Raw genomic sequence first — 16,591 nt, forward strand, 5'->3', positions numbered from 1 at the left:
AGAACTTAAAGTATAATAATAATAATAAAAAAGAAAACCTCAATGACTACACCAAAAAAAAAAAAAAAATCCCCAAAACTGTTACAATAAATAAATTTGGTAAGGTTGTAGGACACGAAATCAACATACAAAAATTAGTAGCATTTCTGCTACTAACAATGAACATCCAAAAAATTCTAGAAAACAATCCCATTTACAATATCATAAAAATATTTAGGAATGAATTTAACCAAAGAAATAAAAGATTTGTACATTGAAAACTATAAAACATCTATGAAAGAAGTTGAAGAAAAAAAATTGGAGGTATCTTGTGTTCATGGATTGAAAGAATGAATATTGTTAAAATGTCCATACTACCCAAAGTGATTTATAGATTCAATGTAATCTCTATTGAAATTCCAATGATGTTTTTCACAGAAATAGGAAAAGCAATCCTAAAATTCATATGGAACCACAAAAGACCACAAATAGCCAAAACAATCTTGATCAAAAAGAACAAATGTGGAGGCATCACATTACCTCAGTAATTGAAAGAGTATATTATTGGCACAAAAACAGGCATATAAATTAGTGGAACAGAATAGGGCCCAGAAACAAATCCACACATTGATCGTCAATGATCTTCAACAAAGGTCCAAAAATAGGCAAATGACAGTCTCTTCAATAAATGGTGTTGGGAAAACTAGATATCCACATAAAGAAGAATAAAATTAGGCATTTATCTCAAAATGGACTAAAGACTTAAACATGAGAGCTGAAATTGTAAAACTACCAGAATAAAACACAGGAGAAAAGCTTCTTGACATTGGTGGGCTGGGCAATGATTATTTGAATATGACCCCAAAAGTATAGGCAACAAAAGCAAAAACAGACAAATGCAATTGCACCAGACTAAAAAGCTTCTGCACAATGAAGAACATAATCAACAGAGAGAAGAGACAACCCACAAAAATGGGAGAAAACATTTGCAAATGATTTATATGGTTTTGGGTTAATATCCAAAATATAAAATGAACTCAATCAACTAAATAATAAGAACATAAATAACCCAATTAAAACATAGGCAAAGGACTTTATAGACATTTCTCAAAAGAAGACATATAAATGTCCAACATATGTAATAAAAAGAAGCTCAACATTACTAATCATCAGGGAAATGCAAACCAAAATCCCAAGGAGATCTCACCTTACACATGTTAAAATGACCATTATCAAAAAGACAAAATGTAACAAGTGTTGGTGAGGATGTGGAGAAAAAGAACTCTGGTGCACTGTTGATGGAAACATAAATCATAAATTGGTATAGCTATTATGGAGGTTCCTAGAAAAATTAAATATATAAGTATCATGTGATCCAGCAATCCCACTTCTGGGTACATATCCAGAGGAAATGAAATCAGTATGTTGAAGAGGTATTTGCTCGCCCATATTCATTGCATCATTATTCACAATAACCAAGATATGGAATTAATGTAAGCATCCATTGGTGAATGAATGGATAAAGAAAATGTGACACACATACATACATACACACACACAGACACACACACACATAGGGGAATATTATTTAGCCTCTCAAACAAAGGAAATCCTGTTATTTGTGGTTACAGGGATGAACGTGGAGGACATTATGCTGAAAGAAATAGGCCAGGCACAGAAAGACAAATACTGTATAATTTCATGTATTTATCTAAAAAATGTCAAACTCAGAGAGTAGAATGGTGGTTGCTAGGGGGTGGGTGGAAGGGGGAGGTATTGTTCAAAGGCTACAAAGTCTCTGGCAGGATGAATAAATTCTGGGGATCTACTATGCAGCATGACAGCTATAGGTAATAATAATGTAATGTATACTTGACATTTGCTTAGAGTGTAGATCTTACATATGCTTATCACATATACACAAAAAGTTAACTATGTAAGGTGATGGATATGTTAATTAGCTTAATTGTGATAATCATTTCACAATGTATGCATATATCAAAACGTCATGTACACTGTAAACATATGCAATTTTTATTTGTCAATCGCACCTCAATCAAGCTGAGAGAAAAAGGACATTGGGAGGGAATTATTTTGTAAGGAGAGAAAAAAGTATAAATGTAATTTTTTTTTTTTGCCTAATATAAGAAGTCTGTTCATCAAATTGACAAAGTCTAAGGTCCTAGGACTAATATTTGAATAATGTCATCACATAATATCTCTAAGTCCTAGGCAAATATTAGGTGAAAAAAATTAAACAGATATGGCTCCTGCTTTTGACAATAAGTTCCGAGTAAACAGTCTTGTTTACTGTTTACAGATGACAGTGATCTAGTTTGAAGAAAGCTGTAATGCTCTAAGCTATGAAGTTGGTGTTTAGACTACAATATTATTTTCAACATTCTTGCTACCCTCCCAACATTTCTGCTGTGGTTGTATTGAGTTGAGCTACAATTCAGAAATATATGGGTTATGAACAGAGGCAGTGGCTTATGCTTATAATCCCAGCTCTTTGGGAGGTCTAGGGGGGAGGATCGCTTGAGGCCAGGAGTTTGAGACCAGTTTGGGCAATATAACTAGACCCCATCTCTATTTAAAAATAAAAATAAAATTAAGAAAAGAAATATACGGCTTAAAAAACTTTCTCCAGAAGGAAAACAGGTTATGCAAGAAGCAGCCTGTTTTAATAGAAAGTAACTGTAGGCACCTAAAGACTACCTCTGCATGTGTTTATTTTTATTTTGTTGGCAGGGCATTACTGTAGAAAAATGAGTATTCTATAACAAGTTTGAGTGAATAAGCTCCACATGTGGTCTCAAGCCAGGTCCCATCATCACATCTGGCACGAGAAAAGCACCACAGTTCTCTGAACCTTTTCCCCAGACTGCCTGAGCCTCTTTGCTCATTGGAAGGAAGAAATGCTGATGCAAGTTGGTTTCCAGACTGAAGTTGATACTCAGCCTTGCTGGCCAGCTCTCTTGTTTGGCAGACCAAGGTCTTCTCATGCCTCAGGCTAAATAGCAAGGAAACGCCCAAGGCCAGAATTATTTGAAATAAGAGGAAAGTTGGAGGTGCTGCCCAGTTCATGACTCAATGAAACCAAACTCTGAAACACAGCAATCCAGAATTGAGAAGCTAAAATAGGAAGGCCTGAATGGAGCAGTAACCCAGCCAGGACTTGACAGAGTATTTGGAAACAGGTGGCATAAAAGATTAAATATAACAGGCCTGAACGGGATTAATTAAGAATGGCAGGGGCCAGCTGAGTCAGGAACACATGGGCAGATCTGGAATAAGGCTTGGTTGATAAAGATAGGTGAGCCCAAAGTGCTTCAGATTATATAAATGATCCCTACCTTAAAATTTTGTACTGTAGCCCACATACAGATCACAGACACTAAAATCACAGAGAAATATTTGCCAGAAGCCTTTCTCTTGACCCCGCTGACTTGTGTTCTATGAATTGTCAGCACTGACCTGGGGCAAGAATAAACAACAGGTAGATAGACGTCCATCTGTTTTTCTAAGACAGGAAGAGATAGATATGAACTCAACATTTTTATTAGAACAAAAAGAAGAAATACATTTTAAGGCCTAACCTGTTCAATTTAATACTCTAATATCATTTTCTTACGTTAACATTTTTGTTTATTGAAAGTCTAACTAATTTAGTTGAGTAATAGAAATCCTCCATAGAAGGCAGGGGGCCTGACTCTGTCACACAATCAACACAGAATCCTAGTCACCAGAGTTAGCTTTTATGAATTTCTGGTTTACCTTCCTGAAAAATGGCTTTGTTTTTGAGGATCAAATATGATAATATTTATGAAAGTACTTGGAAAACTATAAATTTTATATAAATGGAATGTATAATTTTATGAAATCATTATTCCTTTTTTTTTGAAACAGAGTCTCGTTCTGTCGCCCAGGCTGGAGTGCAGTGGCGAGATCTGGGCTCACTGCAAGCTCCGCCTCCCGGGTTCATGCCATTCTCCTGCCTCAGGCTCCCGAGTAGCTGGGACTATAGGCGCCCGCCACCACGCCTGGCTAAGTTTTTTGTATTTTTTAGTAAAGACGGAGTTTCACCGTGTTAGCCAGGACAGTCTCGATGTCCTGATCTCGTGATCCACCTGCCTCGGCCTCCCAAAGTGCTGGGATTACAGGCGTGAGCCACTGCGCCCGGCCATGAAATTATTCTTTGCTTACAGAATCAGAATCATGGCTTGATTACCCTAGGGACCAATTGGGTTTTTTGTTTTACTAAAAACAAAGAAAAAGAAAAATAAACTTTATTACTTATCATTGACTTATAAAGAATTCTGCTATAAGTCAAATTATTTAAACCGAGCCTAGCAATTATCTTTCTTTTTCCTTGTTTCTGAAAGGTAAGATTTTGTACACAACTTGCTACTAAGTACTGCTACAATTTGATTAGAAGGCTTAACACTTGAGCATCACAAAGAAACATCTTTTATGTCTTCTGAATAATAAAAGGGAATATTCATATTCTTACATTTCTTTGAACAGAAACATGTCTAAATGCTTCAAGTCAATGTTTAAAAGACAGTGGAATAAAATATTTAGACTACATCTGATAGATAAAGTATTGGCAGTTTATAAAAGAGCCCCTCAAGATAAACAAAAGTCAATCCAAAATAAAAGTGGCCAAATGACATCAACAGGAAATTCCTAGAAGTGAATGTGCAAATGATTAATAAACATATGAAATTTAAAAACCAATGAGGTATATTTGCACCCAACAAATAGTGCACAATGAAAAAGACTGATAATATGTGATGCTAATAAGAATATGGGAAAATAAGCAGGCTTATATATTGGTAGTTGGTAGTACAAATTATTGCAATCTTTTTGGAAAGACTCTGTGAATCACAGTAATTCTAAATATTAGTGCCAGAAAGGATGGTTGACTACCAGCTTCATTCACTTATTCATGAAACAAATGTTTACTGCACACCTACCTTGTGCCAGGGATACAGGCTTACGTCTGTAAAATAAATCTCTGCCCCTGTGGAGCTCACAGTTTATTGTGGGAGAGACAGACAATAGCCATAATAAGTAAGTACAGTGCATAGAGTATAAGGAAGTGATATGTACAATGGAAAAAATACAACAGGCCAGGGAACACCTGTAATATTGATATGAGAGTGTGGGCAGCAACTTCAGGTGGGGAGTCTATATAGGTCTGGACTGAGAAAGTGAAATCTGAGCTAAGACTTGAAGGAAATAGGGAGTGCGTCTGAGGATGTACAGGGGAATAAGGTTCCAGGTAGAGGAAACAGCCGGTATAAACATAAATAAGTAAATATAACAAAGTGGTTGAATATAAATATAAAGATGTCAATGAAAGAAGAGTGGATGGAGACTTCCCTTCCAAGGTTAACGGTTTCCTTTCTGCGTATTTTCTTCATTTATTTATTCAGTTAATGGGATCTGTGCCTGTAACATCTAGGAGGGTGTGTTGATCTGTCAGTTATCAAAAAGAGTCTCACTTTTGGTCAATCAGGCATGCTCATAGAGTCCAGAGACTTTTGGCAAACGACTTCCTTATTTTTTTCCATGAAATTGGTCATCAATCCACACAGAGTCCACCTGCAACAAGAGTAGCTTGAGTGGAATCACTGAATCTCCTTATCTGGTCCCCTCTCTTGTCTCCTTGGAGCCTTTCCTTTTTACTTTTCTGCGTACACTCAGAATCTGCTGGCAGCTTCAGAGCCTAAAGATTTTGCCAACTCCTTTAGGTCCTTCATATTGTTCAGTGAGGAACCCTTATGAGGGCAACAGACTTATCTCTTGTTAGTGTGAACTTCTGTTATTGCATTAATATTGTGGCATTAATTTTGCTAACAAAAATGCTATTACATTACTCTGTCCAATCAGAGACCTCTATAATCATATAGTGGTAATCATTATACTTGACAACATTACGATAGATTTTCCTGTACTCCTTTACCATCTCTTCAGACCATTTTTCATACTTCACAAGTTTTCTAAATTTCTTTTGAGGTATAACGTACTTTTTGTATAGAGTTTGGTGGATTTCAAAATAAACGTGCCCTATTTACCACCCAGATTAACACTGCCAGCACTCCAGAAGCCTCTCTCTCATGTCTCCTTTCAGTCAATAACCATCCCAAGGTAGCCCATATTCTAATTTGGATCACCATGTTAATTTTTGATTATTCTTTAGACTTTATATAAATAGAATCATTTTGTAAGTACTCTTTGTACAACATTATGTTTGTGAAATGTATCACTTTTGTAGATAGCAATAGTTTGGCTGGGCGCAGTGGCTCACACCTGTAATCCCAGCACTTTGGGAGGCTGAGGCAGCTGAATCACAAGGTCAGGAGTTCGAGACCAGCCTGGCCAATATGGTGAAACCCCGTCTCTACTAAAAATATAAAAAATTAGATGGGCGTAGTGGTGGGTGCCTGTAATTCCAGCTACTCAGGAGGCTGAGGCAGGAGAATCACTTGAACCCAGGAGACGGAGGTTGCAGTGAGCCAAGATTGTGCCACTGCATTCCAGCCTGAGCAACAGAGTGAGACTCCTTCTCAAAAAAAAAAAAAAAAAAAAAAAAGCTGGGTACAGTGGCTCACACCTATAATCACAGCACTTTGGGATCGCTTAAACTGGGGAGGTGGAGGTTGCAGTGAGCTGAGATCGTGCCACTACACTCCAGCCTGGGAGACTAGAGTGAAACTACATCTCAAAAAAAAAAAAAAAAGCAATAGTTTGTTCTTTGTCATCAATTTATAGTATTCCATTGTGTAACTATACCAAGATTTATTTGTTCTACTGTTGGCAGACATTTGGGTGGGTTTCAGTTTTTGGCAATTGTGTGTAAAACTGTTACAAACATTCTTATAACATACTGCTTTGTGAATATATGCATTTATCCTCCCACGCAGACAGAGTGGCACACTTCTGCTGTAAAAGGTCAAATAGTAAATCCTTTAGGATTTGCAGGTCATATGGTTTCTGTCTGTCGCAATTATGCCATTGTAGTGCCAAAGTAGCTCTAGAGAAGACATAAACAAATGGATGTAGCTGTGTTTCAATAAAGTGCTATTTACAAAGACCAGATTTGACCTGTACACCATGGTTTGTTGAACCTTGCTCTGTTCTTAGGTCTATACCAAGGACTGGAAATACTGTGTGTTAGGTAATGCTGTGTGTTATACACCAAGGAATGGTAATGCTGTGTGTTAAGATGTTCATTATGCTTTACCAGTTTTCTAAAGTGGTTGTATCAATTCACACTCCTACCAGCAACGAATGGAAATTTCATATATTCACCAACATTTCCCAAATATTTTTAAATTCCTGAAAACATTCTATTTTCTCTCATTTGTAAATCAGTGCCATTATTGCTATAATAATAAAATGTTATTTTTTTCTTCTCTAAGGAGTCACTATGTCAATGACCTGTCACTAATGCCTCTTATTCTTGCAAAGGAATATTGAGGACCCCTACATTGTGCTTTTCTGCCCCTTGAATTTGATGCAAAGAGCACTTTATTGGCAGTTGGGAGACTTAAGCTTAACCACGCTATGACTTTAGTATAGGCACTTCTGTGTCTCATTTCCTTTTTCTTTCCTTTTTTTTTTTTTTTTTTGAGACGGAGTTGTGGTCTGTCACCAGGCTGGAGTGCAGTGGCGCAATCTCGGGTCACTGCAACCACTGCATCCTGGGTTCAAGCAATTCTCCTGTCACAGCCTCCCGAGTAGCTGGGACTACAGGCATGTGCCACCACGCCCAGCTAATTTTTGTATTTTTGGTAGAGACGGGGTTTCACCATGTTGGCCAGGATAATCTCCATCTCTTGACCTCGTGATCTGCCTGCCTTGGCCTCCCAAAATGCTGAGATTACAGGCGTGATCATTTTCTTAATCTGTGAAATGGGGCTAAAAACATGTGCTCTGGCTATTACTCTGGGTTTTTATAATAACAAATGAAAAAAGATGGATAAAACTAAATGATAAAAAACTAATTACACTACATGAACTGAAAAAAGCCATGTTATAGAACAGTATGTCTAGTATGATCCCAAATGGAGGAGTCGGGCAGGGAGCTGGGGGGTGACGATGAATATTTAAAGGTATAGAAAAAAATGCTAGAAGAATATTCCCCAAAATATTGAAGTGAAATTTTGGGTAGATGATCTAAAACAATAATTTTTTCTTCTTAATGTTCTGCAAATTTTCTCAAAATTTGTGATGTAAACGTGAATTACCGATATAATCAGAAAAAAAGTGAATGTTTACAAGCACACTGTAGATTGAGAGACTGCACCTTCTCCCCCTTGCTGGGTGGCCTCACTTGCACTCCATTGCTTGATCCTTGGCTGAACAAATCAACAACATAAACTAACAACAACAACAACAAAAATACACAGACTATGACAAAGTAAGGAATTATCATGATGGGCATTAATAGGTAGCGGGAGGCCTCTGTCTTTGGTTTTGTAAAATGTGATTTTGAGTATTCTCTCGGCACTGAGGGGCTTTTGAAATATTATATTGTGTCAGGGCTTAGCAGTGGAAATAAGTCAAGGAAAGATGTCTCAAAATTGCCTGAAAACAGATGACAGAAACAGTTTGCTTTGCTGGGAATCCTCAGCCTCTGTCACTTTGGGGTTGCACAGTGGAGGGAGGTGGGAGGAGCTTTGCTGTGGGTGGCAGAGGCCTGTCCTGATGCCAGTTTCTGCAGAATGCTACAAACATCAAGAATGCAGAAGTGGCCCAGGCAGGCTCATTGGCACTCTAAACACAGCCCGACCCAAATTCAATGTGGAAATGAACTTTGAGGAAGAGTGTAAGGATGGGACAAGTTTGGCTTTCTTTATAAAGTGACCATTATCTTTCCTATATATAAAATTTACAGAAAGAAACTGCTACATTTTCCCTTCAGGCCATGGTAAAGGTTAGAGACATGTATGAAGTGTATTTTCCAAAATGCAAACCTTTTTTGTTTTTCAAAGCAAATACAAGCTGTTTTATCAAGAAGTGCTGGCAAAAGTCCAGAAACTAGCACAGAACTGAGATGAAGGTTGAAAAGGAACGATTCAAAGGAAAACATCTGTTCAAGTGGGAACCACACCAGCACGTGGGATTTGGCTCCCACCGGAGGAGCCCGCAGACACCAGGTGTCACGTTTAACTGATAGTGCTTGTTGCTGACCCTGTGGGTGGCAGGAAGGAAGAGGAGTGACTGTGGCATTCGGCAGAGGATGAGCTTTGTCCTATCGCTGGCACAGAAGTTGGATTCTTAGATGGCTCAACCACGGGGTTGTGTGGTGAAAAGGGGGATTTCCACTTTCAAAAATAGTATGACTTCAGTTAGGTTTGAGATTGCCTTTTTGGGAAGTTTATTATATTTAGAAACCCCCATTCCCCCCACCCCGCAATGACTTTTAAAGTCCATCTGCAACATGGCACAAGTTTTCAAAAGTTTAGTGACTTAATTTATGCCAGGGTCCAATTTGGAGTCAATATGTTTTCTTAAAATGTCTGAAACAACCATCGCATTGACAAAAATACATTTTAATTAAAATGCTGAAAGTAGGAAAATGGCAAGGGACCTTTTTTTCGTCTTCGGGTTTCTCTCTACTTTACAAATTGCCTATTTTGTGGTTTTCACAAAGGGTATTGATATCCCAGCTCTGGGCAGTGTGCTCTGCTCGCTAGCTTCTGGGAGCCACTGCCTGGAGCCAGGCAGCCAGAGGAATCTCCATATCACCTAGAATATCAATTACACAAACTGCAAAAATAGAATCAACAAACATAATTCAATAATGAACATTTTTGTTTAAAAAGTAAAAATCAATGTATTGCATTTAGAAGAAATAAATCCTTTTAAAATATAGTAGTCCCATAAGGAAAGATGAGTTTTCAAAGATGAGCTTTTCATGGAGGCTAAGATGACAGCCCACTTCCAGTTCAGCAGGACCCCCTTGGTATGTTTGGCCACCCAGCACAGTGCAATGTGAGAAGGCAGGCAGATTATATATTGTGGATTTAATTTTGGATTTAGGGAGGCACATGGTCTGCCCAATTCGGTTTCCATTTTTTCTATTCTCCTTGAAAACAACTTTCTGTGCAACTTCAATGTGCCGTTCCTTTCAGTAACTCCAGCCTGTAGCTAATATGGACCAGGACAAGGAGAAAAGCTATTTCTTGCTATGAATTGCTAAAGGATTCCTAGAAACTAATTCTTCGCCTCCATTTGAAAAGTGGAAGGAAGGTAAAGAATTCCTACTGATCTCCTGTTTGCTGCCTTGGGGCAGTGATGTCAAACTCTGTAATCAGCGGGAGCAGCTTTTTATCACATATTTCAAAATATCTCCTTTACCTGATTACCATTAACTTGAAATCACTGATTTTTTTGGGTGCAGTCTCTGCCCCAAGTTTCTACAGAATGTTTTATAACAAATCTTTTGGGTTTTTTTTTTCTTCCCAACCTATTAACCATTTGCCAGAATAAGCAGTAACATGACCAGCAGACAGTCTTTTTGGGTAACCCTGTGACTACCTTTCTCTGTTGGTGGAATTTAGGAACCATGTGTAGCAATGCAACAACTGAGCCTGCCAATCTCTAATGAGAGCTTGGGCCATTTCAGGCTACTCTTTCGTCCTAAATTCCTCTCCTTTCATGGAAACTTTCCTTTCATCTATCCTATCCTTTTGCAAGACACATTCCAAGATGTTGACCAACTGATCTATTAATGAGCTTCTGGGAGTAAGTGAAAGGGAATTTAGGTGCCTATAAATGAAGTCTTATAAGTCCAACCCCTTTGTTTACTCAGAGGGCTGTAACTACAGCTGGCACGGGGGAGGGGAACTGGTCCTGGCAGGTCAGGATAAAGAGGTGTTTGGAATATTAACCCTTCCCTTAAGAGGTGGGTTTGGTTTAGTGATGGTGATTGGCACCCAAAATTGTACTTGGAAGCCAACCAGCAGTCTAAAGTTTGGAGGTAATTTTCTCTTCGAAGTTGGACCCAATCCCCCTTTTCCCTCCAGCTTAACTACTTTATTCCAGGCCAGAGCCAGTTTTGTTGATGTTTTTCAGAGTGCCACCTACAGGCATCAGCAAAACCCCTAGCGCAAAAGAAGAGATCAATGCCAGTGTCTGAGGGGTAGAGAGGAAGTGGGCTCGAAGGGGTGGAAATTGGAACAGTTTTGGGAACAAAGCACACAGCTGGAGGCCTGAGAGGAAGACTTCCAGTGGGCAGGACAGTTTGGGGGTCCCACTACCACAGGGAGAGGAACTGGAGTCTGGTGGAAAGGGAGGGGAAAGGCAGAGTGGCAGAGCAGGTGCTCCTGCCGTGTCACCAACAGGGAAGGCTGGCAAATCATATTGCCCTTCCAGGACTCCGTTTCCTACTTGGCAAATTGAGGGAATTAATTTCTTTAGATCAATGCTTTCTCTCTGAGGTTCCTTCATCTAGCTTTGCCTTTGAGCAAGATGAGTTTCAGTGGAGCTTCTAATCCAACAGAAAGCTCTTAAAGAGAAACGTCGACAGGTCCTGGAAAGGGAATACTGATGGGATTTGTGAATGGCGAGAAGAAAGAAAAGACTGAGAATTAAAATTGTGAGGAGCAGTACAGAAGGGTGGGTGAGGGTGGCTCTGCTGCACACTAGCTGTGCCTCCTGTGGCTGTGATAGCATCGCTCTGAAGCATTCTCAGCTATAAAACATAAAACCAGGATAATACCAGGACCTGTTGAATTGGTACCTGTGCAAATTGTGAGGTTATCTGACGATGAATGTGAAGATCTCAGCTCAGAGCCTGGCATGTGGGCGAGAAATGTTGGTTGCTGCTGTTATGCACATGAGGATGGAGTACGGAGTACAGTAAAGGAAGGAGAAGAGTACACTGAAGACTTTCGAGGGTGCTGTGGCTTAGGGAAACTCCCACTGGAGGTGCATGATCCACACAGACAATGAAGCAGTCTGGGTAAATCAGAAAAGACCTTGATGAAGGAAACCTATCAGAAATAGATAGATATCCCAGGCCAGTGCTATGCCAGTTTACATTGCAGCCTGCAGCCAAAGGAAAACTCAGTATTATTGACTTCAGGTTTATTTAAAATTATCATATTTTGCTCGTCATAGACTTTTTTTTGCATTAGTGTCTATTTTTAAAAGGCACATTAAAATACTATTTATCTTGATTATTGTGTTTTTGGCCATCTCCTTAAATATTGTGCTCACGGCAAGTGCTTCACTAACCTCATCCTAGTCACAGCCTTGTCTAAAACAAGGTTGAAGACTTGATCAGTCATCAAAGTCGATTCTATAACAAAACTATAGTAACTTGGTATAGAAGGCCCAGAGCCATCTAAATGATGACAGCAGCAAGGACAGAAGGAAATATGTCTTTTTTTCTACTGACAATGGAAGGAAGTCTGAAAATACGAAATACCCCATCCTAGCACCCACTCCGTAAAGAAAGAATCTGGGCCTCTTTAGACCCAGATTCTAGGAAAATTACTACAGCATAATTAACATAGCTTTGCTCCAGAATGCCAGGCATGAGAAAACTCTAAGGAAGCTTTCTAACTTAGGGAAGGAACATGAAATGCTTTACAGGATTTGAGTAGGAGGGGGTAGGTCAAAATTCAGCTAGCTCCAAAGCTAGGTGGTCCAGGAAAGGTTCTCTGAAGAAGGAAGAGCTGTTCTTACACAGTAGCAGCTATTGGGCAATTTGGATTTTATCATGATGAATGAAGAGAAACAGAGGCTACAGTCTTGTGCAAAAGGGGGTGTGGAGAAATAGTTGCAAAGGACAGGACAGGCAAAGGCCACTGTGGATGATGCACAACCCTTCAGGGCCCCTCTCAGATCTGTCCTGGGCATTCACCAGTGGGAGTATTCTAGCAGATGTCCAGCAGGAAAATCAACATTTTCAAGGAACCTTTGATTATTACCTTACAGCTGGTGGATGACAGTATCTTGGAAAGTTCTTGTTTCCCTTAGGCTCTTATCTGATTTCAAGAAAGACAAAAGCACCATTCACAGCTAAAATGACAGGCAGCATAAGCAGCAAACCTACTCAACAATGCTCACTTCCAGCTCTATGCTAGACCCGGGGGCTGCTCACAAGGGCCCTGCCCAAATAGCTGATGCAGCAAACTCCAGGACACCTAAGTGACCAGAACAGGATGGGAACAGTGCTTTGCTATCTATATCACTTCACAGAGCATGGAAAGGGTTTTACTGTGAAGAGATTTGACATGTGTTACCTAGTTTTGATTTGCAGTATGGCACTGTGATTAGGGCAACAACTTTTAGCCATTTCTTTTATGGAAGAAAAGACTAAACCCTTGAGTGGTTAAGTGGCTTGCCCAGTGTCACTCAGCTGGTTAAGAAAAAGGCTGAGGACTGAGTTTTTAAATTCCCATACTGCAGTTATTTCTAGGAGGCCACATAGTGGAAAAGTTTGCAGCTATGTACCCCTCTGACCCCATAAGACCTCTCCTTCTTTCAAAAGTCATCATGGTGCTTTTGTTCCCTGATCTCCCTGAAGCAGGTTGGGAAAAGGGTGATAACCTGAGCCCATCAGCCAGTCTTCATGGGCCAGAGTCCCCCAAGCTTCCTTGCACCCCTTCCTTCTTGTCTTCTTCCCAGGGAAATATCAGTATCTAAGTGACCCCACCACCAGCCACCAAGAACATTTCTGACTGGGCTCTGTGGTCTAATCCTGGTTCTTTCTCTAGTGGAAGGGAAATACAGCAGAGGAAAATCCCCCGTGTGTCCCAGACAGTATTCAAATGTATTCATTAAGTGATAAAATATTGGTTCCAAGCCAGGGACATCATCATCATTATCACTGTCATTATCAATAAGTGCTGGAATTAGAAGGAACATAGAAGACTCCCTGTCTTCAGGGAATTTCTTGTAAACAGGGGCATCATAGGGAGATTTTTAAACAGAAAATCTCCACACTCTGTGATTGCTGAAGGGCAAAACTGAGTCAAGGTGCAATGGGAACTGAGAGGAAAAGGGACCATGATCTCCCTGTGGGTCTAATGAATAAATTCCCTGAATGCAGACCCCTTGTGAGGTTGTGGCCACGTGTATGTGCATGTGTGGAACATTTTGAAGAAGGTTCATTATATATAAATGAATCTTACTTAATCTTTTAGAATTATGCTTGGGGCTACAGGGTCACCCACATTTCTATGGTCAGGATTGGCCAAAGAATTAAGTAGTTGAATAAGACATTCAGTGACAATTTTGACTTTATCATGTCCTTGGGGCATGGTGCTCTGATCTGCTTTATAATCAGAGTAAAATGCAAACACAATTTGTTGAATGCCTATGCTATGTCAGCTAGTCTGGGCACTCAGGTAATTTCTGTGAACAAAACAGGAAAACGAGGTTTATATTCTAGTGGTGTAAGTTGGAGACCATCTCAAATGACATATGCTTCCCTTGAGCAGTGGTTCCCAAGCTGCCCATCAGAATCACTGGGGACCTTTCAAAAAATTCCCAAACCTGGCCAACCCAGGCCAAATTCAGAATCTCATGGGTGGCTTATAATTTTTTAAGTTCCCCAGGTGATTCTCACGTGCAAGGTGGGTTGAAAACCACTGCCCTCAAAATTCTGGTGGACTTCCCTAAGGAGGCATGTCTTCCCCGCCCCACTTCCAACCACCCTTCGAAAATCATTTATATAATTCACAGATGAAGAAACCCAGACCTAAAGGCTCAGAGTGACATGTCCAAAAAAAAAAAGGGGCACATCGAAGTCACCAGGCCAGAATTTGAACCTAGGTCTTCTGATTTTAAGCCTAGTGTGTTTTTCATCACTTTGAAAGAGTTAAGAAAACTGAATATTGTTATTGCCTATAGCAAAAATCTGAGGGACTCCCCAGGGAAGAGAGGAGATTGTCTGCAAGCCTCCTTGTCTCTTCCTGTCACTCATTAAAAACTTTAGTACCTGGACCAGTCTTCATTCTTCTAAGAAATGTGAATATCCAGGGGCACATTCAACATAGAGCCCACTGAATGAGCTCTTTCCTGGGACCCCCTCATTGCCAATACATGTTTTCTGCACTTCATCTCAGACATCCACTCCCGCGGCCACCCGCTGGACATCACTGCTACTGTTACTTCAAATAAGAACTTCTCCATTGAGAAAGCCTCTCCTTCAGTGCACAGGCTTGAGGTCCCTCGCTGAAACCGTTCTCCAATCTCGGCAGACTTGGTCAGACCACCAATGTACTCACTCGCTTTTTTCTTTTTCAGTACCTCCCTCTTTCATTTCCCTTCATGCCTGGTTTGCATCCCTTGGGCCATCATTTTCATCATTATGGGGCAAGTACCATATTTGTAACTCCCATGCCCACTTCTCTAAACACTCTTTCCCTCGAACACCAGCTCACACACCTGCTGTTATTAATGTCTGAAGCCCTCTTCCCCTACCATTTTGTCTAATTCCTAATCATCCTTTAAGTTTCAGTTTAATTACTTCAAGAGATCCTCCCTGACCCTTCAGTCTAAAGGAGGGACCCCTGTGTTACACCATTCCTTCTCAATTCTTATCATAAGTTGTATTTGTACATGTATTTCGGTGCTGTGTTTAACATGTCTTTCCCTGCCAGGCATGGGCATGGGGCTGTCTGTTTTGATTACTGATATATCCCCAGTGATTGACACACTTCTGGCACGTAACAGTTACTTTATAAGTACATGAATGAATGAATGAATGAATGAATGAATTTATTCATTAAAAGTCACCCAGAGTTATTTAGTGGTAGAGCCACAACTTACCCATTTGACTACAGTTTGACCTTTGAGATGATTTTTGCGATTAAATTTTGCAATTGAGCCCCCTCAGATGCTCATTTGCATGGGCCCTGTTGACTGGACTCTGCCAGAGGTAGAATTTGCCCAGTAGTGAATCCTAGAACCCCATGTGTTCTACATGATAGCATCAAGCAATTGTCCATGGGGATGAGTTATGAACCCAAGAGGCCAGAGTGCATTGCAGTGGGGTTGAGGGTTACACGTTTTAAGAAGCTATGCCTCTGGCTCTGCTGTCAGCCCTAGAGATGGCACCTTTAATTCTTTCGTAGACTAGGCCAAAGGTGCCTTACTTAAAGTGTCATTTCTCTAATCCAGTAGTAAGTGGGTCTTTTACATGCAATTTTAAACCTTTCTTCACATAAAATGTTTCTTTACATAGAAGGACCTTATAATTCCTGAATGTCCTCAACTGCTCTTGAAAAGGTCATCTTCAGACTGGGCCCCCCAGCTTTCATATGAGTCATTATGGTAACATTTTTCCCTATAGGCTATTTGAGATCCCTCAGAAATCTCAAACATGTGTTACTACTTTGAATATTTATTTAGTTTCTGAAGGAGAAGGCTGAGCTAGAGACCTGGAGAATGAAATAAGGTATTAGTATCTACTGCCTTAATTGGTTAATTGATTGAGCACAAATGGGAGGCTGACTGTGCTCAGAGTTTTATAGAAAGTAACAAGATGAATGAGTTGGAAAGTTTGGGCAATTGGCCATCCAAAGGGAACTAGGGAAGAAAGGTCCCGTTTATTGTCTGCATGGTGTCCCACCAAGGACAG

The sequence above is a fragment of the Trachypithecus francoisi genome, unplaced genomic scaffold (genome assembly GCF_009764315.1).
Source record: "Trachypithecus francoisi isolate TF-2019V2 unplaced genomic scaffold, Tfra_2.0 Lachesis_group15, whole genome shotgun sequence".
Taxonomy (NCBI): domain Eukaryota; kingdom Metazoa; phylum Chordata; class Mammalia; order Primates; family Cercopithecidae; genus Trachypithecus; species Trachypithecus francoisi.